This window comes from Oryctolagus cuniculus, chromosome 9 (assembly GCF_051225735.1).
Source record: "Oryctolagus cuniculus isolate XC-2025 breed Fujian yellow rabbit chromosome 9, ASM5122573v1, whole genome shotgun sequence".
In the NCBI taxonomy this organism is placed as follows: Eukaryota; Metazoa; Chordata; class Mammalia; order Lagomorpha; family Leporidae; genus Oryctolagus; species Oryctolagus cuniculus.
In genome coordinates, this window is record NC_142875.1 from 42,356,395 (window position 1) to 42,381,000 (window position 24,606).

Here is a 24,606-nt window from a genome sequence, read left to right on the forward strand (position 1 = left end):
CAGGTTAAAAGTGGAAAAATCACAGCTTTCCAATACTTTGTGGTATCCTCCAAAAGTCAGTATATCTAAGAACAATGAGGCAGACACTTGATTCATTAGTTGGCTCCAACTCCTGAATCCAGTTTCCTGGAGCAAGCCTTTGGAGTCAGTTGTGATGACTCAAGTGATTGAGTATCTGCCCCCTACGTGGAAGACCTGGGTTACATTTTTGGCTCCTTACCGCTGGCTTTGGAAAAGTGAACCAGCAGATGGGAACTGTCTTTTTCTGTCTTTCCATATCTCTGTTTATCCATCTTATATGTCTTTTTTTTTTTTTTCATAGGTAGTTAGACAGAGACAGAGAGAAAGGCCTTCCCTCCATTGGTTCACTCCCCAAATGGCCACTAGGGTGGTTGCTGTGCAGATCCGAAGCCAAGAGCCAGATGCTTCCTCCTGGTCTCCCATGCGGGTGCAGGGGCCCAAGCACTTGAGCCATCCTCCACTGCTCTCCCAGGCCACAGCAGAGAGCTGGACTGGAATAGGAGCAACCAGGACTAGAACCCAGCGCCCATATGGGATGCCAGTGCCGCAAGCAGAGGATTAGCCAAGTGAGCCATGGCACCAGCCCCTCTGTTAAGTTTTTAAATGAATAATAATGATGAAATAAAAACAAAATATTGCTGTTAAATTGCTTTATCTGTATATTATTGGTGACTTAAAATGTCTGCGTTTTAATTTTGAATAAATCTATTTACTGTGTATCCATCATTCAAAAAGGACAAAAATACTGAATAGCATTCGATTGTTAAAACTTTGAAAATATTGTATCGGTGTTATCAACTTTTGATGTATTGGCTTATGCATTTTTTCAATAATGTGTTAATTATAGCACAAGCAGTATAAGGAAAAGGGAAGCAGAACAACAAGGAAACAGGATACAAACTCATAGCCAGAATGAATTTATTCAAGAAGAAAAATAAATTTCCAGAGGTAGCCAACTGCTGGCCTGCACACAGACTAAACACATGGCAGAAGATGAAATACTGCAGTGGGCTGGGCCTTATATATATCATAAGGTGGGCTAAGGGTCTGGCGGGGTAGCAGAGTGGGCGGCAGTAGTCTGAGGTGAGTTTTTTCATATAGTTTTTTCAAGCTTTGGGAGGCCTACAAACCTGGAGAAGAATGCAAAGGATGGAGTGGGTAGAAGTATAGGGTATGGGACTGAACTGGTCTCTTGAAAGAATTCAAGGTTAAAGGAGTCCATTGGGGAATTTGATTTACTTTCAGGCAAGGAACTAAAATGGCTGAGGCTTATGTCCTTGTTTTATCAATACTGACTGAATATAGATAGGGAGGTGGGAGCACTGGTCTCTTTCTGACTACTTTCTGCTGCTATGGGGCATTGGCACAGGGTAGAGTATCTATACTCTGGATTGAATTGATTGAAGAAGAGCAGTTTTGTGTTGGTCCTGCATGATGGCTTGGGAATATACAGTCATTCAATCCTTAGGAACAGAAGAAATACATTAATTACACATAGTAGGAAAAAGGAGCACTATGATTATGAGGATAAAAAGAGATATTAGAGACATTGCCTATGGTGGAAAAGATGGTGAAAATGAGGCAGGATTATTTTGAAAATACATTTAGTTAGTGTGTATTTTTTATACACTTGATCCCTTCTCTTACCACACTTGACTTATTGGTGTAAAAGCTGCATTCTTCATCCAAAAAGTGGCAAAGTCTACCTCTCCTGGCTTTGAGGAGGTCTAGTCCCCATTGGTTCTGGAGAACTATTGCCGCCAATTAATCTGCCTTATCCTGGAGATGAGACAGCTGCTGTGCTAGGTCATTTATGTTTTCTTTGAAAATGAGGAAGAAGTCTTCAATTTTATTTGCCTTGACTACTGCAATGGTTAGTCTGGCCATTCTTATTACAGTTCCTGCCAAGACACCCGATTATAAGCAAGGGCTGGGTGGGGGGAACCCAAATCCCTCTTGACACAGTGGACTGGAGTGACAGAAAATAGAGATTGAGGTCTAGCACGTAGGACAACGCAGGAAATAGGAACAAGAGTACAAATCCTTGTCCAGTTAATGGGAAGACAGATGTATGCCTGGTTGTCATAGAGAAAGAACACCCCTGTTTTATTTACTGTGTATGTAATAGTAAGACGCTGTGGGATGGAGTTAGTCTAGCCTGCTTCTAGTCCTAGGCTTCCTCATTTCCTCTTTCTGTCTATGGATACCCTGGCTGCTGTCAGGGGTTAGGGCAATAACTGCTCTGGCTTCTTCAAGCTAAGTAAGGGCAAAGTAGGGATGGTCAAGACAGGGATCCAGGAGTAGGTGTCCTCCTGCTGGGGGCTGCAGTGCCAGCTCACAAAAACTGTCTCCATGTAAGGTTTCATGTGCATGCCATCTAGAATTTCATTGCTTCAAATCTGGAGGTGATAGATCTAACAAGCAGATTAAATACATGAGGTCCAAAGCAAAAGACAGATAATTATTAGAGGACTTAGAAGAGGTGCTATCCAAACCAGGAGGGAGTTTTCCTATTGAGAGGCATGTTGAAACTTACAGGAGGAGCTTGATGATAATCATTGGACATTAAGACTTGGCCAGGTATATATGAGGTTCAGACTTAGCTGCCTCTTCACCTGGGGTATTAGAAGAGTCATCGTAAGAGAAGTGTGAACCTTCTTGGGGAAGACCCTGTTAACTCCCATCACCGAGCTGGCCTGGGAGGAGAGCTGACCTGAATAGGAGGTTAGTATTGAATAAGTGACATCTCTGAAAGGAGATTTATGGTTCCGCCTGCAGTGTTACTGACCTTAGGCCATGTCCCTGGATGGTGGTGGTCACTTGGAGGCTGGGCAGAGTGGAGGGCATTTTCAGCTTAGGGAGGGCCAACAGGGTCTGCAGTGCTGACCTAAGAGTCCTTCAACCACACGGCAGTTCCCTTCCCAGTGGACCAGCGCTTGGCAGAGCTTACAGGACTCTTTAGAGGATGGCTTTTGTCATGACTGTGGTTTGTCCAAGTGCCCTGGCTTTCCACATCGAAAACCAATGGCATTTTGGGGGTGGACTGGCCTTGTTGCATCTCCCTGTGTAAAGCTGTTACTAATTGGCCTGCTACCTATCCTTACATTGATCCTACTGCCTAGCTTGCTCCTCTTCTTCCTGATTTCTGTTAAAGTAGATCAGAGAGACAGCCTTTAGAATGTCAGCCAAAGGAGTTCTCAGTCCCATCTTTGGTGGCCTGAACTAGAAATCTGTGGTCACAGGCATGTTCCCACAGTGTTTTTACTGTGAGATATGATGATTCCCATGAGGAGAATGGGAATGTCCTTCTAAGTGAGATCAAACGTGATGACCACTTTATCCAACCTATGAATTTTAAAATCATTAATAAGACATTTTATCTCTCTCTTAGTTTGGTTTGGAAAAAATGGGGAGAGTTGCCTGTTTATTGTGCACATGGCAAAATAAATCTAACTATGAAATTATATCATAATTTAAGCTCTCATTTTGGGTATGCTATTTGGTCTCCTATATGTGTCCAAGCTATTTGGTCAGGCATTATTGCAGAAAAATGTTAGCCATCTCTTTTATAAGGTCTGAAGATCAAACTGTACATCCTGTTGGAATGTTCCTCAGAATAGTCAGTTTCTCATCTTGAAGAGAATAGAGAAATGAGGGAACAATCAGGTCTCCCAGATTGGGTACTCTCAGTAACTTAATGTAAAGTGAAAACATAGCAAGCAACTTTAACTGTCAAATAACAACTTGTGAAAACATTTACCAGAATGTCCAATGTCTTCTGTAAATTGTAAGACAATAGTACATGTGTTTGGAAACATTTATTGAATTTCTGACATTAAGTGTGACTTGTTTGGCCAGGAAATCCAAGCACAACATGTCAATGACTTAAAAAAAAATAGTTTCCTTCTACCAACAAATTTAAAACAACCTATCATAGATTTATTTAGGTCACATGAACCAAAAACATATTTTAAGTTAATTTAGCAATTTAAATTTATATGAGCACTCTTTTTTTTATCTTTAAGGCAATTAAAGCAGAGCTCTTAATAAATTTTCCCATGTAGACATACAATATGTACACACATATAACATATATAACATACATTACAGAACATTACAGTAAAGCAGTTTCAGTAATAACTTCTTAAAATCTTTAGCTTTTTTTTATTTTTTTAACTTTTATTTAATGAATATAAATTTCCAAAGTACAGAATATTGATTACAATAACTTCCCCCCCCATAACGTCCCTCCAACCCGCAACCCTCCCCTTATCTTCTCCCTCTCCCCTTCCATTCATGTCAAGATTTATTTTCGATTCTCTTTATATACAGAAGATCAGTAGCTATTTTTTTAAATTACCATCAGTGGGCCAGTTCTGTGAATTTATTTATTTTCTTCTTGAATGAATTTGTTTTGGCTGGGAGTTTGTATCCTCTCTCTTCTCTGTTCTGCTACATTTCTCCTTACATTTTGTGCCCTGTATGAGGAAGGGTGATGGAGATTAGCCTCTTGCTCACTGTGGTCCCTTGGAAACTGGTGGCTCCTTCATCTACTGGGTAAGAGCCTGGACCATACCTTCCTCCATACTTTCTTCTTTCTGTGGCAAACTGCCTTGATCACCCATCTCCTCACATAAATAAATTTGCAGAGGTGGCCAACTGCTAGCATTCACACAGACTTAACATGTGGCAGAGGGCTCAGTCCTCCAGCCTTCTGGGCTTCATATATCTTAAGGTGGGCCAGGGGTTCAGAGGTGGGGTAGGGGCAGTAGTTGCAAGTGAATTTCTTCATACAGGTTTTTTAGGTTTTGTGGAGCTTGCAAACCTGGAAAAGAATGTAAAGGATGGTGTGGGGAAAATACAGGGTGTGAGACTGAACTGGTCTCCAGAATTATAGTGATTATGAAAAAATATGTGCAGTAATTATAACAAAGCAAGACATATGTAAGACTTCCCCATAGTTAAATATGAATAAAATGGATGCTGTTGAATATTTATTGAATCATCTGTACAACCTTGCTTTTAGGAATAAATAAGATATTTGAATAGTTTTAATACATAAAAATTTAAATAATTATTGATGTATTCTTGTGAAATTTGTGACAAATTTGATTGAGGAAGTCATTCTGACAATGAGATGGGGCTTGGTGGATAAAAGAAAGATTTTTACTGAATTTTTCCTAATTGTTTTTCATCTTTGTCATAAAGCTTATTTTAACTTAAATTTCAACACAATGTTAAACCTATCTCAAAGTTTTTAGTTTAAGTCTTTACTAATCTTAGCTATTTGTGGTTATAGGTTAATTGTAAGCATAAGGAGGGAGATGTGTGGTGGATGGTGAAAGGGAGCCTATTCCCCAAGTTCCCATAATCACAATGGTATTTCTAATAGTTCAGTAAAAACTAATGCTCATTTCACAGTGAAGTCTATTTTAGATATAGCAGAGTTAGTTATTATGCCATTCCCATGAAGTTGGCTGTGATTTAGTAAATTTACCATTCCAGAGAGATTCTACTAAGTCACTCTGTACATTAATATACTTACTGATACTTCCTCCCTTAGCAGAGGATTCATATGCAGTTTCAAAAACCTAGCTTTATTCCTTCTTACTAAGTGTTTTAGCCAAATTTAACATACAGGTATGGACAATCAACTGGTGCAGTTATAGCATCTTCACCAGTTAGAACCTTCAAATGTATAATTTATAAAGGAATTTGTAATTAGTTCACTCATTGTTTCTAAATAACTGCTATTTAGTTGGATCTAAGCTATGTGTGACTCTCAAAGACTGGTTAGAAGCCACTCTGCAAGAGAAAATAGATAAGGAATAATTTATTTCAGAAAACCTGATAGAAGTAAACAAACTGTTCAGTAATTATACCCTAATATTTGATATGAAAATTTAGATACATTCAAGAAAGAGAATTAAGCTCATATACAATTATAAGTGAATATTGCATTGCATGCAAACCCTGAGTTGAAAACCTCCACTTTTATTTCATTTATATGAACAATTTAAATAGAATTTTCACAAAACTGACCCACTATTTGTTGTACTCATATTTGCATACAGAGAACAAGGTCCAGTATATTTTCAGTTAGCATAAGTAGAATTTAAATGAAATTTGAATGCTACTGAAAAATGCAAACATTTAGACTTATGCCTAGATGTTTGACAGTTCAAAGTTATATGATCCAACTGGAGAGTAGTATAGTAAAAACTTAAAAAATTGTATTTGATACACTTACTGTTTGTCCTGTGTATAAATTTACTGTTACTTTGTATTTATTATATCTATATCACTCAAATATGTTTTGTAAGCTACAGATAACATTAATTTTAATATTTACAAAAGTTAATTTGTATATGGCTTGGACATTCAAAATTTTATTTTCTTTCTATGAAATTTATTTTGAGCACATTCACTTTACCAGGAGTGGAAAGAGACTCAACTAGATATACAGTTGAGAGTTGATGAGTCAATCAGAAGAACAACACAAGAATTTCCCAAGCCATCCTCAGCAGTATCTTTTCAGCAATATCCTTTCAGCACTATCTGGAAAGTTTGACATGCTGAATTTGTCTGGCTTATTCTGTAGCCTTCAGTGCATTTTATTATTATGCAATCAAGGCTACCTTGTGTTAAGCACCAAGGCTTCACACTCAAGCATTAAGAGAGCAGGCCATCGGGGCCAGCTCTGTGGCTTAGCAGGTAAAGCTTCCACCTGCAGTGCTGGCAGCCCATATGGTCACCAGTTCAAGACCCAGCTGCTCCACTTCTGATCCTTCCCTCTGCTATGCCCTGGGAAAGCAGTAGAAGATGGCCCAAGTCCTTGTGCTCCTGCACCTATGTCAGGGACCCAGAAGAAGCCCCTGGCTTCTGGCTCCTAGCTTTGGATTGACCCAGCTCTGGCTGTTTCGTCCATTTAGGGAGTGAACCTGCAGGTAGAAGACCACTCTCTCTGTCTCTGCCTCTCTGTGACTCTGCCTTTCAAATAAATAAATAACTTTTAAAAAGAGAGAGAGAAAGCAGGCCATGTTCTTTTTATTCACAGAGAAATAGACTATCAAAGATTTGTTCATTTCCCTAACAAAATTTGGAGTGCCAATCTGCAAGCAAATGTGATTGGTCTGATGAAATACTGAAAAAAATTTATAGATATTTTATTTAATTTTCTTCCTTTAGGTTCTTTCATGAATGACAAGTAAGTGTTAGTAAATGCAAAGGAGTAAATTACAAATCACATTCTTTTGAGGGCAATAAATCCTGATCTGCCTGGTAGCACTTCCTTTGCTAACATTAAGATCATAACTTTCCAACTTCCCTAGGAAGTCACTTCCAATCACCGTAAAAAAAAGATTATTATTACATTAAAAATTTTAAATTAATAAAACTGAGCCCCAGGTGTCTCACTATCAAATTTCACATTGCCAAGTCACTTCCGTTGCTTCACATTAGGTTAGCATGATGATGTAACTATACTGTGGAGTAGTTTGATCGAAGGAATATATTTGATTATCTGCAAATTGCAGATCATGACCTTTTGATTTTGATGCATAAACATGAAAACATTAATAGAATATATTTTAAAAACATTGCTTATTTTTAGGTGTCAATAATTTTTGAAGGGAAATAATCAACTTGAAAGCAAGAAACATAGATTCAGATTCTGCTAAGAGGGATATACTCTTCACAATTGATTCTGATGCTGAGGTTTTATGACAACTGCATTATATTTACAATAAGCCAAAACAGATAATAAAGGATCCTAGGGCTGGCACTGTGGTGCAGCAGGTTAAAGCCCTGGCCTGCAGCTCTGGCATCCCATATGGGTTCCTGTTCATGTTCCTAACTGCTCCACTTCTGATCCAGCTCCCTTTTAATGCTCATGGTAAAGCAGAGGATGGCCCATATCCTTGGGCCCAGCACCCTCATAGGAGACCCAGAAGAAGCTCCTGACTCCTGATTTTGGATCAGCTCAGTTCTGATGCTGCCATTTGGGCATTTGATTGCCATTTGGGGAGTGAACTGGTATCTCTACCTCTCTCTGTAACTTTCAAATAAATAAGTCTTTAAAAAAAAAAACTCAGATCCCTTGGGTATCAAAATTATAAGAACTCAGAGAATGTGGCAGGAGCCTGGAATTCAATCTGAGTCTCCCACGTGGGTGTTAAGAACATGATAATGGGCCATCACTCATTACCTCCTAAGATTCAAATTAGCTCAATAAGCTGAAATTCAAGTAGAGCTGAGACTTGAACCTAGGCACTAGGAAGGAAATACAAGTGTTATAACCTAGCATTTTAACTAGGATGCCAAACATGCAAACCTAGTGCTTCCTTTACAATGGAATATTTCTTGGCAATGAGTGTAGATTTTAGGGTCTTTCGGTTTTTTAAGATTAAATTTATTCACTTGAAAAGCAGAGTAACAGTGTGAGAGAAGTGTCTTCCATCTGCTGGTTCACTCTACAAATGTACAAAATTACAATTGAAACCAGGAGCCTGAAACTAGACTGGGATCTTCCAAATGGGTGGCAGGGACCCAAACACTTGGGTCATCATCTATTGCCTTCCTAGACACATTAATTAGTAGGAAGTTGTATTGGAAGCCCAGTTATGGAAGCCCAGTTACTCAAGACTCAAATCAGTGCTCAGATGTGGGATGCAGGTGTCCCAAATGATTCAGCTCAGTCTACCGCAATGCTCATTCCAGAGTGCTTGTGACAAACAGTTCCTTTCATATTATGGAATTAAAATCTAGACTTACCCATTTCAAAGGCAAAATAAGGAATTTCTATAGTATTGCAGTGTTGAGTATTGCATTAGTTAAGCTGAGGTTTTTTTTTTTTTCTTTCTGTCACTAATATATCAGCCACAGCTAGCTTCAAGTGTAAGTTTAGTTTATGACAAAGTTAATTGATAGGGATTGTTATAATTTATATCTTCTAAAATAGATATTTATATAATCTAAACATGAAGAAGGAAGAAAATAGTTTTTGTTATTTTCCCTCTCACCCAACAACAGAGAACAAAGCACCTCCTTTGGACACTTCGACTTTATTAAGAACTCACCAAGGTGTGTGGTGGTAATGATAGAAATGGAACTTCTTATAGCATTGATTTTATTGAAAAATATGAGAAGAGTATAAATTTTGAAACTAAATTTCACAGAAGCACTCTTTCTTAGTAAGTACCCTTTGCAATGTTTTAGTCATTGATGAGATGTCAGTTATCAGCCTGGAAAAACAATGTAGAAGGTGCAATGGACTAGAAGAGATTTGGAGGATGAGCTCAGTTAAAAAGGTGTCAGGTTTATGAGTTTCCTTGAGCAATGGAGTGCTCCCCTTGTTTACTCAGAGGGACAAAAACATTCATTCCATGATTCCAGACTAATATCACCAATGGAAAACACTGATGTTAATAAAAATGCACTTTGCTGTATCAAACAAAATATTCATATATAATGAAAAAAATGATGTCTCAGGGATTATAATTAGAAGCCCCAGTGGACTCAGACACAAATACACTAGAAATTGAGGTTCATAAGAGGTAGATCTTTAATTAGCCTTTGTCATTGAAAGACATCTTGGAATAGCAGTTTAATTAAAACACATTCACATAATATTATGTTTTAAACAGAAAACAATAAATGCCACATGTGAATATATCCCAAAATGATACATTTCACTGACCAAGGACTAATTTATCACATTTTTACTTTACTGGAAAACAAATGTGTATGTTCTGTGAGTAACATAAAAGAAGAACCCATGGAAATATTTTTGGAGCCTTATGCAAGTTAGTTCTGGCCCACAGGGAAGATATATACAGTTGACAAAACTGTATTGTGAGTCAGTGGAACACATGCTTTATAGGGACTTTTAAACGGAATTTCATTTCTAGGATTTACCATTTACAGGCTGTCAGAGGCCATATGCTCATTAATCTAGCCTCTTGGGAAATTATTTTCCTAATCCATTAAAAATGGCCTGCTAACAGCTGCCTTGCTGAAAATATATTGTTGTAAGAGCCTGGGAAAAAAAAAAAAAACTGTGTGAATTGAGATGCTGCCCCTGCTTGCAAAAATGTATTTGCTCAAATATATTGGTAAGTATAATTTTGTTCAATTACCATTTTCTTGCCAAATATCTCCTCCACAATACAGACAATAGCAATAAAAAGTTGTATTTTTTGCTGCAAATTCATTTTATAAAATACTCCCACATGTTATAGATATGGGAAATAGAGACAAGTAGAAACTACCCAGGTGATTTGTTTAAAAGATATGCATCTGAAAGGTAGAATACACAGAGAGGGAGAGAGTCAGAGCCAGATCTCTTTTATCTGCTGATTTACTACCCAGATGGACACAGTGTCTGGGGTAGGGACAACCTGCAGCCAGGTGACAGGAGCTTCAGCCAGATCTCCAACATGGGTGTCAGGAGCCAAGCAGTGCTTTGCACCGCTTTCCCAGGCTCATTAGCAAGGAGCTTGATCATAAGTGGAGCAACTGTGACTCAGATCTGTTCCCATATGAGATTGCAGCAGTTTACCCCATTGACACTGGCCCCAGGGGATTCTTCCTAGTAAACAACTCTTTTGGGCTGGCGGTATGGCGGAGTAGGCTAAGCCTGTGCCAGCAGCACCTGCATTCCATATGGGCACCGATTCTAATCCCAGCTGCTCCTCTTCCAATCCAGCTCTCTGCTATGGCCTGGTAAAACAGTAGAAGATGGCCCAATTGCTTGGGCCCCTGAACCCATGTGAGAGACCCAGAAAAAGCTCCTGGCTTCAGATCAGTTTGACAAATCTGTATTACAGGAATACTGATGTATAATGGAAATTTGCTAAATGAGTAGCATTTGAGTAATTTTACCACACACACACACAAAAGATAACTATGTGAGATAACTAATATGTTAATTTGCTTGACTGCTGTAATCACTTCACTATGCATATGAATATTAAAACATCCTGTGTGGGGGTGAATATTTTGGGGGCTGGGGGTTAAGCCACCACTTGTAATGTCCATACGCAACACTGGAATGCCAGTTCCAATCCTGCCTCCTCAGTGGTCAATCTAATTTCCTGCTAATTCAGCAGATGATGAACCAAATATTTGGGTTCCTCCTACCCCGGGAAGAAACCCAGATGAAGTTCCTGAATCCTGGCTTCGGCCTGGTCATTTCAAGCTGTTGCAGACATTTGGGGAGTGAACCAACATACAGATCTCTCTGTCTCTGTCTCTGTCTCTCTCTCTTCTTCCCTCTCTCTGTCACTTTGTTAAATGAATAGATAAATATATCTTTAAAAAAATAAATAAAATAATATATACAACTTAAATATATAAAATAAAATATCACTACCTATTAAAAGAATAAGTATGAAAATTATTTTTGTTATACTAAAACCCCTACAAATAAAAATTTAAAACTCAAACTATCAATAAATATTTTAATTTTATATATTTTGAGAAGACGTGCTGTGCTTTGTAACATTAAGCATATTTTCTAGGTATATCCAGAGCTTGTTTTGTCTAGCCACACACTATTTCATTAAGAAACATAGATTCAGAAAAGAATCCTGTACAAACCATATTGAGTACTTGCTATGCTTGGCCCTGTGCTTAGCTTTAAGAATACAAAGAATGTGACACACGCTGCCTGATTTCAAAATAGCTCAGAAACTGGGAATGTAGATGTTGCATATCTATCCATTTTAGTTTGCTGAATATTAAACCGGCTTTGCTGTGAATAAGCTGCTAGTCAACATCAGAGACAGAACTATAACATTTTTCTTGGGAAAAAAGAGTGTTAACAAGAACTCCAAAGGGAATGTTACCATCAAGTTTGCTTTCAATGAGTTGGATTCCACTAGGTAACAAATTAGAAAGGGTCATTGTGGTAAAGAATATGAATATAGGCAAGCATGTGTGTGGAAGAAACAAGGCCATGTGACTGGCACCCAGCAGGCTAGGCCAGAATTCTTCCGTTTATATTTATCAGGAACATTGTATTACAATGACAAAAAGATACCACTGAACTTCAACTCATCATATTGTTAAACATTAGAATTCTGAAATAACTAATATTGGGCAATATGGGATAAAAACTATTTAAGTACTATAATTTACACTTTGGGAATTCATTTGAAGTCATGTAGTAAAATTATAGTACAGATATATTTTTATTTATTGCAGTAAATGGTTACACTTAACAAAGTTTTCAGTAATTCTGAAGAATAAAAAAGCCAGATCAGAGTCTGGAAATCAGATTTTAAACTTATTGCAACAGTTCATGTTATAGATAGCTCAGGTCAGAAGGATTTATGGCTGGCATTGGAATCAAGAGAGATTTAGAAACTCGAAAGCAAAAGTGGTTGATCACTTGTGTGGGAATAAAGACAAAACTACTATGACTTTCAAAAGTCATGTTTCTATATCTATATATTTCTGTGTATAAATCAATATATGCAAAAAAGGTATTTGGATAAACACAATGAATAGAAAATCCCAGTTTTTAAAAAAACTGCATATTTGATAGTTTTTCAATGAATTCAAAGAGTTCTTTTTTATTTTTTTAAGATTTATTTATTTGTTTGAGAGGTAGAGTTATAGGTGGAGAGAGGGAGAGACAGAAAGGTCTTCCATCTGCTGGTTCACTCCCAAATGGCTGCAATGGCCAAAGCTAGGCCATCTTCTACTGCTTTCCCAGGCCATAGCAGACAGCTGGATCAGAAGTAGAGAAGCTGAAACTTGAACAGGCGCCAACTTTACCTGCTATTGCCACAGTACTGGCCCAAGGATTTTTTAAATACCATGTCTAAAGTTAGGATGTTAAGGCAGCTAGGTTGATATTAGCCTATGAAATATGCTATTGAAAGTGACATCTAACCCATCTCGTGTTTTTAAAATATGAAAAATACATGTGACAGAATTATAAGGCATATAGCATAATATTTACTGACATCACCTGCAGGATTTTATATTTTACATAGTATTAGGTATCTTTTCAAAAGTTTTCATTATCCAAAAAGTTTTAGCAGCTGAAAGGCATTTATATATATATATATATATATATACACACACACATATATACATATATATATATCTCCACACATACACACATATACTTGTACACACACTTCACTTTTTATAACAGAACGATTTTTCGTATTTTTCTCTTATGAATTATTCATGACAATATATTCTGAAACTTGTTCTAGAATTGAAAGAAACAGAAAGTTTAAACAATTTGAAAGTTAAGAATCCGCTGTTTCCTAAAAAACTGGGATAACAGATTCTATTTTGACAAGATAAATTATATCCACAATCAAAAATATAATTTCTAAGGAACCACTTCCATATATAGAGAATCTTTTGTTATCTAAGTTCTACATTTGGATGGCTTCATCCAAAGGACTCATTTTTTTCTTAAAGATTTATTCACTTATTTATTTGAAAGGCAGAGTGACACAGAGAGGAGGAATAAGAGGAAGATAGAGAGAGAGAGAGAGAGAGAGAGAGAGAGAGAGAGAAAGGGAGATCTTTCGTATACTGATTTCTCTCCCCAAATGACTGCAACATGGAAGGAAGTCTGCACCAATCTGCCCCAAAGCCTGGAATTCCAGCTGGGGCTCCTACATGGGTGCCAAGGGCTCAAGTGCATGGGTCATCATCTACTGCCTTCTCAGATGCATTAAAGAAGTCATATTAGTAGTGCAGCAGCCTCGACTCTAACTGGCACTCTGATATATTATGCCAGCTTCATAAGCAGTGGTTTAACCTGCTGAAGCATACCACTTTGTGAACTCTTTTTCCTTTAAATCCAGCATGGATATGCCATGGAAACGTCACTCCAGCTGATCTAGAAGAGAGAAGCCAAAAGTCAGACATTGGATAATTTAGGAGAATAAAATAAAAATATTCAGATGATCATGCTTCCTTCATTATTATGGTAGAGGGTATACATTTAGTCAGTTTAGTTACGCATTGGCATATGTAGTACTCACCCACTGTGTGTCTGATATGTTGCCAGGTGCTAGAACCTAGAAAGATGGCCCCAAAGTCACTAAGGTCTGGGTCAAAATTTTGGAAGTTATCTGTAAAATAAAAAAATCTTCTACCTCATAGAAGTCCTATGAAGATTAAGCAGAAAAATGCACTTAATCCTTACCAGAAAGACTGGCTTATAAGGGATTTACTACAAATGTTAGATGCACTTTTTCTTTGCTTTCTCTGATGAAAAAGAATACCCAGAGAAATCAGAAGAGACTTTATAAAATAAATTTATAAATTTATTAATTTATAAATATATAAATTATATAAATAAATAAATTTTTAAATTATTTAAGCTGAGTCTCTGTTTTTTAGATTTAAAATCAATTTAATTTTATTTTCATTAAATAGCTTTTTTTAAGGGAAAATTTTTTTTATTTTTTAATTTATTTAAGGAATGCAAACTTCATGCATTTAATATATACAAATTTGGGAACATGGTGATTCTTTCCCTTCTATCTTCCTCCCACCCATACTCTCACCCCTCCTTCTATTCCCTCTTCATTTCCCATTGTTATTTTTTACAAAAGTTAGTTTTCAGTTAATTTTACACTTATAAGATTAACCCTACACTAAGTAGAGAGTTTACCAAATAGTATGAAGAAAAAGAAAATAGGAACAGAAACAAACAAGAAAAACATTTTTCCTTGATAGTCATGTCAAAAGCTATTCAGAATCATCACATCTGAAGTGTCAGTTTTGCTCCTTATGGATTACTTCTATAAGTTACCACAGATCAGTGTGATCATTTGGTATTTGTCTTTTTGTGACTGGCTTATTTCACTAAGTATAATGGTTTCCAGTTGTATCCATTTTGTTGCAAATGACAGGACTTAGTTTTTTTCACTGCTGTGTAGTATTCCATAGTGTATATACGCCATAATTTCTTTATCCAGTCTTCAGTTGATAGACATCTGGGTTGATTCCATATCTTAGCTATTATAAATTGAGCTGAAATGAACATGGACATTCAGATCACTCTTTCATATGCTGATTTCATTTCTTTTGGATAACTTCCCAGCACTGGGATGACTAGGTCATATGGTACGTCTATAATCAGCTTTCTGAGATATCTCTATACTGTCCTCCACAGTTTCTGTACCAGTTTACATTCCCACCAACAGTAGATTAGGTTACCCTTCTCCCCACATCCTTGCCAGCATTTTTTGTTTGTTGCTTTCTGTATAAGAGCCATTCTAACAGGAATGAGGTGAAACCTCATTATGGTTTTCATTTGCATTACCCTGATAGCTAGTGATCCTGAGCATTTTTTCATGTGTCTTTTGGTCCTTTGAATTTCCTCTCTTGAAAAATGTCTGTTCAAGTCCTTTGCCCATTTTTAAACTAGTTTTTTGTTTTGTTTTGTTTTTTAGTTGTTGAGTTTCTTGATCTCTATATATTTGGAAATTAATCATTTATCAGTTGCATAGTTTGAAAACATTTTAGTATTGCCTACCTCAGGGTAGACTAAGTACTTGCTTCATGTCCTAATCATCACCAAGATGCCAAGATTTGACATTGTTTCTGTTATTAAATTTTCAAGGTAAGTGTATATGGGAAGTTTTATTATTATTCTAATTTGAGATGACAAAGCTAAAGCATGAAAGAATACATCTGTGCCCAGGGTACAAAGCAAAAATCAGGCCAAATCCTAGTACACGGAAATAATCACTGATAACATATGAGCCAGTTCTATGGTCTACTTATTTTTAATGCCATGTTCTTTTTAAGCAACACTTACTTATTTAAAAGGCAGACTGTCAGAAACAGAGGAAGAAACAGGGAGAGAGATCTTTCATCTGCTGATTTCGTCCCTACCTGGCTGCAATAAGCAAGCTGGGCGAGGCTGAAGCAAGAAGTCAGAAACTCCACCCTGGTCTCCCACAAAGGTGGCAGCAGCCCAAGTACTACGGCCATCTTCTACTGTTTTCCCAAGGGTATTAGCAGGGCATTGAATTTGAAGTGGAACAGCTACAGCTTGAACTTGTTGTGGCATAATCAAGGGCTTAAACTGTTGTGCCAAAAAGCCAGGTCCAAATATGGTATGTTATTACAGTGAAGCGCTTTTACCATATTTTTCTCTTAGCAGTATTTTGAAAAGTACATTTTATTTAAGTAATTACCAGTAAACAACTTCATTTTATTGGCTGTCTGATATTTCATTTTATGTGTCATGCATTTATGTGTACACTTTCCTAATGATACAAATATAAAATTGTTTCCAAATATTTGGTTTTACAGAAGATATTGGAATTCATATCCTTGTATCTTAACTTTTCTTCCACCATTTCTGAAGTAGATATTTTCAATAAAGAAAATTTGTTCCACTGATTGAGAGATATTGCCAAATATCACATATAATACCAGAACTGATTTACAAGAGTTTTTCCAAGGAACCATTTCCTAAATTGTGACCAGATCTCTGCATTGTAATTATTTGATCTATCCTCAATCACATACATAAGAAAAGTTTGCCAACAACCCAGCAACTATTTATTTTTTAACCATATCCAAAATTTTGGAGGGGAGGGTTAACTATATTTTTTAATTAACAGACATATAATATTGTACATATATATGGAGTTCTTTTGTGATGTTTAATTGCATGCATATACACTGTATAATATACAGTGAAGGTAAATAGGGTTATTTCTATGAGCACTTAATATTTCTTTTTTTTTATTTTTTTATTTTTTTATTTTTTAACAGGCAGAGTGGACAGTGAGAGAGAGAGACAGAGAGAAAGGTCTTCCTTTGCCGTTGGTTCACCCTCCAATGGCCGCCGCAGCCGGCGCGCTGTGGCCGGCGCACCGCGCTGATCCGATGGCAGGAGCCAGGTGCTTTTCCTGGTCTCCCATGGGGTGCAGGGCCCAAGCACCTGGGCCATCCTCCACTGCACTCCCTGGCCACAGCAGAGAGCTGGTCTGGAAGAGGGGCAACCGGGACAGAATCTGGCGCCCCAACCGGGACTAGAACCCGGTGTGCCGGCGCCGCTAGGCAGAGGATTAGCCTAGTGAGCCGCGGCGCCGGCCCTAATATTTCTTTATAGTGTATGTATGAAGAAATATTTATAGTATTGGACTTAATGAAATAACATTTGTGGAATTTTAAAAATTTATTCAAAATATTTCAATAGTTTTATCTTTTTTAAACAGATTACAGATCTTACATATTTCTGAGTTTTACCATGAGGTGTTTAAGAGAACATTCTAAATTGGAGGAACACATGCTTCGAATCTGTGTAAATATACAGATAGAATAGCACTACGAGATATTAAAGAACCTGGCAAGAACTATTGTTATAGTGTTCAACTGAAATAATTGTTTGACTTGTGCTGTAATTATATTTTAAGAGAAGTACTTTTTTTATATTGCTCATCAGGTTTATCTTAACTGGTCACTACTTAGGTAATCATAAACTAGTGTATTAAGGAAGAAAATACCATTTTTGACCTTTGACCCTTGAGGAAATTTCAGTTCTCTTTTCTTTTCTTTGCCTCACTTCTGGGTAAGCAGGAAGGCCACATGGTTGCATATATCTTTTCCTTAGTGTTTAGATGAGGTTATCAAAGAGAACCACTTCTAGCCTAAAGACTGGGAGTTTCTAACCTGGCTCTATCCCTTAAATACAATAAAACCCCTAAACTACCTCACATCCTTTGCTTGCCTACTCTCCAGATCTCTGTTTGAGGCTTTCACTTTCTAGGACACTCCAGATTGTTATGAGTATTAAATACCATTTGTTTGTAGTCACAGTAGAGTGGTGTAATGCCTCTCTCAACATAAAAATAAATTCCTGTTTGAGAAATCTGCTTCTGAGTGAAACAGATAATTGTAGCATGAAATGCACGACTCTCTGCCTTCCCTCCCGAGCCTTCCTTTCACATGATGCAGCTCAGGCCAATGAAAATGGGCAGAAATCAAGCATTCAATCCTTAAAAAGTTCAGTCACAGAAACATCATCTTCTTTAGTCCACTGGTTGGATATGGATGACACAAGATGCAGGAAAGTATTGATGGTGACAGAGCTTCTGTTAAACTGGGTCCCCAAAAATCTGTTATTCAGTACAGTGCATTCTCTGTCTCCCTAAATAGTGATGGGATTCTATAAAGTTAAGCCTCTGGTTTTGGACTTTAGTTTTTATAATAGCAAGTACTGTGTTAACTAGTATATTTTTCATACTGTGTTGTTAAGTAAACATTACAAATGTTATTTAGGTCATCTGTTTTGCCTGTACAGGTTATTTACAACTTCCAAATATTTTTGTTAACAATGAAAAATAGGTGGCCTTTTAAGTAGGCAATATCAAATTAGATTAAATTATTTTAAGAATATAATAATATCATAGCTTGTAGACTAAAATCAAATTTATTTAAGTCTATAAAATAATTACATGAATAGATCACTTAGTTTATTTAAGGTTTTTACTTAATGAATACAAATTTCATATATACAGCTTTTAGGGATATCATGTTTCTTCCCCTCCAATGCCCCCCCCCACTCCCTTCAAACCTCCCACTCCCTCTCCCATTCCATTTTCCATTAAGATTAGTTTTTAATCGACTTTATATACAGAAGACCAAATCTACACTAAGTAGATATTTCATTTTTTTTTTATTTGACACATAGAGTTAGACAGTGAGAGAGAGAGAGACAGAGAAAGGTCTTCCTTTCGTTGGTTCACCCTCCAAATGGCCGCTAGGGCCAGAGCTACGCCTATCCGAAGCCAGGAGCCAGGTGCTTCCTCCTGGTCTCCTATGCAGGTGCAGGGCCCAAGTACTTGGGCCATCCTCCACTGTACTCCTGGACCACAGCAGAGAGCTGGACTGAAAGAGGAGCAGCCAGGACTAGAACCCAGCGCCCATATGGGATGCGGGCGCTGCAGGTGGAGGATTAACCAAGTGAGCCATGGCACCAGCCCCAATAGTAGCTATTTCAACTATTAACATGCATACACACATACAAAGTATAAAGTACAGTTTGAAAATAAGTTTTACCGTTGATTTTCATAGTACACCTCATCGGGAACAGAAGTTCAACATGGGGAATGAGGGCATAGTGACTTCTGTTGTTGATTTAACAATTAACACTCTTATTTATGACTTCAGTGATCACCTGAGGCTCTTGACATGTGCTGCCAAGGCTATGGAAGCCTTTTGAGTCCACAAACTCTGTCAGCTTTTAGACAGGGCCATGTGCAAAGCGGAAGTTCTCTGCTCCCCTCAGAGAAAAGTTCAATCTTTTTTGACGGCCCCTTCTTTCCACTGGGATCTTACCGAGATCTTTCATGCAGAACTGTTTTTGCCACTATGTCTTGGCTTTCCATGCCTGAAATGCTCTTGTGGGATTGTTGGTCAGATCCGCATTGACTCAGGGGCTGATTCTAAGGTCAAGGTGCTGTTTAGGGTGTTTGTCACTCTGTGAGTCTGCTCTGTGAACCCTTCCTGTGTTGGAACTTTCTCTCCCTTTTAATTCTATCTATTGTTATTAACAGGCACTTGTTATTTATGTGATCCCTTTGACTTATGGTCCTAACAGTATGATCAATTCCATAATTACTATGATCACTGTATCACATAAGAAGGCATTAGTACCACCCAGCTAAATGAAATTTGGAGTCCCATGGCAAGATTTTAGTTTCACCCTTAGGTGGAATGTGTGCCAGTCTGTCCAGCTCCTCCCTCTCTCTTTACCACTCTTGTTTTTAATCGGATCTATTTTCAATTGACTTAAAATATCTATGATTAGTTCTATGTTAAGTATGGAGTTCAACCAATGGTATTAAGTAGAGAAAAAAAGAATAAAAAAATAAATAAAATGAAATAATAAACTGTTTCTTGACAGTCAAAACATGGGCTAGGGGCTGGCGCCATGGTGTAGTAGGTTAATACTCTGCCTGTGGCGCCGGCATCCCATATGGGCACCGGTGCTAGTCCCAGCTGCTCCTCTTCCAATCCAGCTCTGCTGTGGGCTGGGAAAGCAGTAGAAGATGGCCCAAGTGCTTGGGCCCCTGCACCCATGTGTGAGATCAGGAAGAAGCACCTGGCTCCTGGCTTCAGATCGGCACAGCTCCGGCTGTTGTGGCCATTTGGGGAGTGAACCAATGGAAGGAAGACCTTTCTCTCTGCCTCTCCCTCCATCTGTAACTCTACCTCTCTAGTAAATAAATAAAATATTTATAGAAAAAAAAAGACAAGGGCTGTTCAAGTAATTGCTTCTCATAGTGTCAGATTCACTTCTACAGGTTTCCTTTTAGGTGGTCTGTTAGTTGTCACAGATCAAGGAGAACATAGGGTATTTATACCTTTGGGACTGGCTTATTTCACTAAGTATGATATTTTCCAGATTCATCCATTTAGCTGAAAATGACCGCATTTCATTTTTTTAACCACTGTGTAGTATTCCATAGAGTACATATCCCATAGTTTGTTTATGCAGTCTTTCGTTGACGGGCATTTAGGTTGATTCCATGTCTTGGCTCCTGTGAATTGAGCTGCAATAAACATGGAGATGCAGATGACTTTTATTTACTGATTTCATTTCCTTTGGGTAAATTTTGAGGAATGGGATGGCTGGGTTGTATGGTAGGACTAGATTCATATTTCTGAGGTATCTCCAAACTGTCTTCCATTGTGGTTTTACCAGTTTGCATTCCCACCAACAGTGGATTAGGGTACCTTTTCCCCACATCTTCACCAGCATTTGTTGTTTGTTGATTTCTGTATGAAAGCCGTTCTAACTGGGGTGAGATGAAACCTCACTGTGGTTTTGATTTGCCTTTCCCTGATTGCTAGTGATCCTGAGCATTTTTTCATGTGTCTGTAGGCCATTTGGATTTACTTTTTTGAGAAATGTCTATTTAAGTCTTTTAACTCACTTCTTGACTGGGTTGTTTACTTTGCTATTGCTGAGGTTTTTGATCGCTTTGTATATTCTGGTTATTAAGCCTTTATCAGTTGTATGGTTTGCAAAAAATTTCTCCCATTCTGTTGGTTACATCTTTATTTTCCTGACTGTTTCTTTTGCTATACAAAAGCTTCTACATTTGATGTAATCCCACTTGTTACTCTTGGTTTTTATTGCCTGTGCCTCTGGTGTCTTTTCCAGGAACTCTGTGCCTAGGCCAATGTCTTGCAGGGTTTCCCCAATGCTCTCTAGTATTGGGTCGTAGATTTAGGTCTTTAATTCATTTTGAATGGATTTTTATATGAGGTCTAAGGCAAGGGTCTTGCTTCACACTTGTGCATGTGGAAATCCAGTTTTCCCAGCAGCATTTGTTGAAGAGACTGTCCTTGCTCCAGGGAATGGTTTTAGCTCCTTGGTCGAATATAAGTTGGTTGTAGATGGTTGGATTGATTTCTGGCATTTCTATTCTGTTCCCTTGATCTATTCATCTATTTTTGTACCAGTACCAGGCTCTTATAACTACATTGTAGTATGTCTTGATATCTGGTATTGTTATGCCTCTGGCTTTATTTTTGCTGTATAAGATTGCTTTAGTTATCTGAGGCCTCTTGTGTTTCCAAATTAATTTCAGCACCATTTTTTATAGATCTGAGAAGAATGTCTTTGATATTTTGATTGGTATTGCATTGAATCTGTAAATTATTTTTGGAAGAATGGACATTTTGATGATATTGATTATTCCGATCCATGAACTTGGAAGGTTTTTTTTCCATTTTTTTTATGTCTTTTTCTATTTGTTTCTTTAGAGTTTTGTAATTCTTGTCGTAGAGATCTATGACCTTCTTGGTTAAATTTATTCCAAGGTATTTAATTGTTTTTGTAACCATAGTGAATGAAATTGATCTTAGAAGTTCTTTCTCAGCCATGGCATTGTCTGTGTATACAAAAGTTGCTGTTTTTTGTGTGTTGATTTTATATCCTGCTATTTTACCAAACTCTTTTATGAGTTACAGTAGTCTCCTAGTAGAATCTTTGGGTTCCCCTATATATATAATCATATCATCTGCAAATAAGGATAGTTTGACTTCATCCTTACTAATCTGAATCCCTTTGATTTATTTATTTATTTATTTATTTATTTATTTTTTGCCTGATGTCTCTGGCTAAAACTTCCAGTACTATATTGAATAGCAATGGAGAGAGTGGACATCCTTGTCTGGTTCCAGATCTGAGTGAAAATTCTTCAGTTTTCCTCCGTCAATAGGATGCTGGCCATGGGTTTGTCATAAATTGCCTTAATTATGTTGAGGAATGTTCCTTCTAGACTGAATTTGCTTAGAGTTTTCATCATGAAAGGTGTTGTATTTTATCAAATGCTTTCTCTGCATCTGTTGAGATAATCAATATGGTTTTTCTTCTTTGATTATTGATGTGATATATCACATTGATTGATTTGTGAATGTTGAACCATCCCTGTATATCAGGGGTAAATCCCTCTTGCTCTGGCTGAATGATCTTCGTGATGTTTTGTTGAATTCGATTGGCCAGGATTTTGTTGAGGATTTTTGTGTCTGTGTTCATCAGGGATATTGGTCTATAGTTTTCTTTCTCTGTTGCATCTTTTCCAGATTTAGGGATTAAGGTAATGCTGGCTTCATGGAAGGAATTTTGGAGGATTCCCTGTTTCAATTGTTTTAAATAGCTTGATAAGAATTAGAGTTAGTTCTTTAAATGTTTGGTAGAATTCAGTAGTGAAGCCATCTGGTCTTGGGCTTTTCTTTGTTGGGAAGGCCTTTATTACTGACTCAATTTCTGTCTGAGTTATGGGTTTGTTTAGATTTTCTATGTCATCATGGCTCAGTTTATGTAGGTTGTATGTGTCCAGGAATCTATCCATTTCTTCTAGGCTTCCTAGTTTGTTGGCATACAGCTCTTTGTAGTGGTTTCTGATGATTCTTTTTATTTCTATGGTGTCTGTTGTTACATTTCCTTTTTCATCTCTAATTTTATAGATCACTTAGCTTTGTACTCAGAGAATTATGTATCATAAGGATTCTGTGACAGATCAGAATTATGATGATTTCTTTTCTGTGTGTATCACATTGATGGAAAAGTGTACAAAGAGTGACAGTAGACAAGGAAGACTTAAACCTGTCTTTAAAGAAGCAAATGTAGTAATAACCCTCTGCTATATTGAGATTAATTATTTTCCCATTATTATTTATAGATTTAATATTTACAAAAATTCTTTATTATATACATACATAAGATAGGGAGAAAAACAATCAGGAGAGAATATTTTATTATATCCCATGTCACTTTAAATTTAAACTTAAGCAATTGAGATAATTAAATTAATGATAGCTATAAGTAGACTTTAATAGAAAAGAATTGGCATTTCTAGATAAAATTATGTTCTGGTAAGTTTACTCAAGTTAGGTGGTAGAAGCACTTTTGCATGTGTATTTATTGTTGTGTGACTTTGGTACTGTTTTCTGAAATGGGAAGTAACAAGTCGAAAAGAGTTTATACTAAAATTTGCTTCTCCCCATATTGCTAACTGTAATAGAACCTCACTGTTTATGAAGGAAGTTGCTAAAGGGAGGAAAAAATAATAGTCGTATTGGATTGGGCTGCAATGTGTCAGAGGGCTGACATTTAATTTGCCCAAAACTTGCTCTTATTTTTACAAATTATTTATTTAATCTCCATGGCTCCCTCCATTCCTAGAAACCTCACTCACTACTGAAATTCTCTAATATCTTACATAATCTCTATTAGTTTAAAAATCAATCTGAGAGAATTTACTGGTTTTCTAGCATTTCTTTTACCTCCCACTCTCCTCAAGATTTGTGAAGAGTTCTGAAGTGACGAACAGTTTCAAATACCTAATACAAAGATGATAATACGTGAGGACTGTGGGAAATTCATGGTAAATGCCTATTATCAATAATTTTATTCCTGGATTTCAAGAATTTTTCTGCTTCAAAACAAACTTTACCTTTTAATTCAGTTTTCCCATGAAGCTTGGATTTTAAGCAATCATTTAAAAGGAAGCTACATGCTAGACTTTTAAGCATTTGCAATTTTGAAACTGCAAGTAACATTGCATGTGACTGTGCATAAGGTTTGGGAATTATTTTTGCACGTCTTTTATGCTAAGAGACTACAATGTACAATGACAGCTCTTGGTAATCAATTCTGGGATAAATATAATTCCTGCTGCTTATATTTTTAAGACTTGTCAAAGTCAAAAAATAGATGAAATAGTCCATAGAAAGGCATTTTCTAATTATTTTCCAAAAAGCTTTTATGCAAAAATAAAAGCCTACCAGAAGATTTTTAAAATAAAAGGGCTAGATATAGCTAAATCAAGAAAGGCATGATAAACAAATCTATTCTGGCCCATTCTCAGTCCAAACCTATTTCTGATCCTAAAGACTTTACTTATTTTTTTCCAGGTTAGCATAAATATGCATGAAAAATGCAGAAGACCTTGATACTTCACAGATTTTGACCTTTTTGAATATGCCTCATGAATTTATTTCCACACATTGCCATTTAAGTTCACTTTCTCATGTGTGCAGTCCACATATTTACTGACCATTTAAATTATC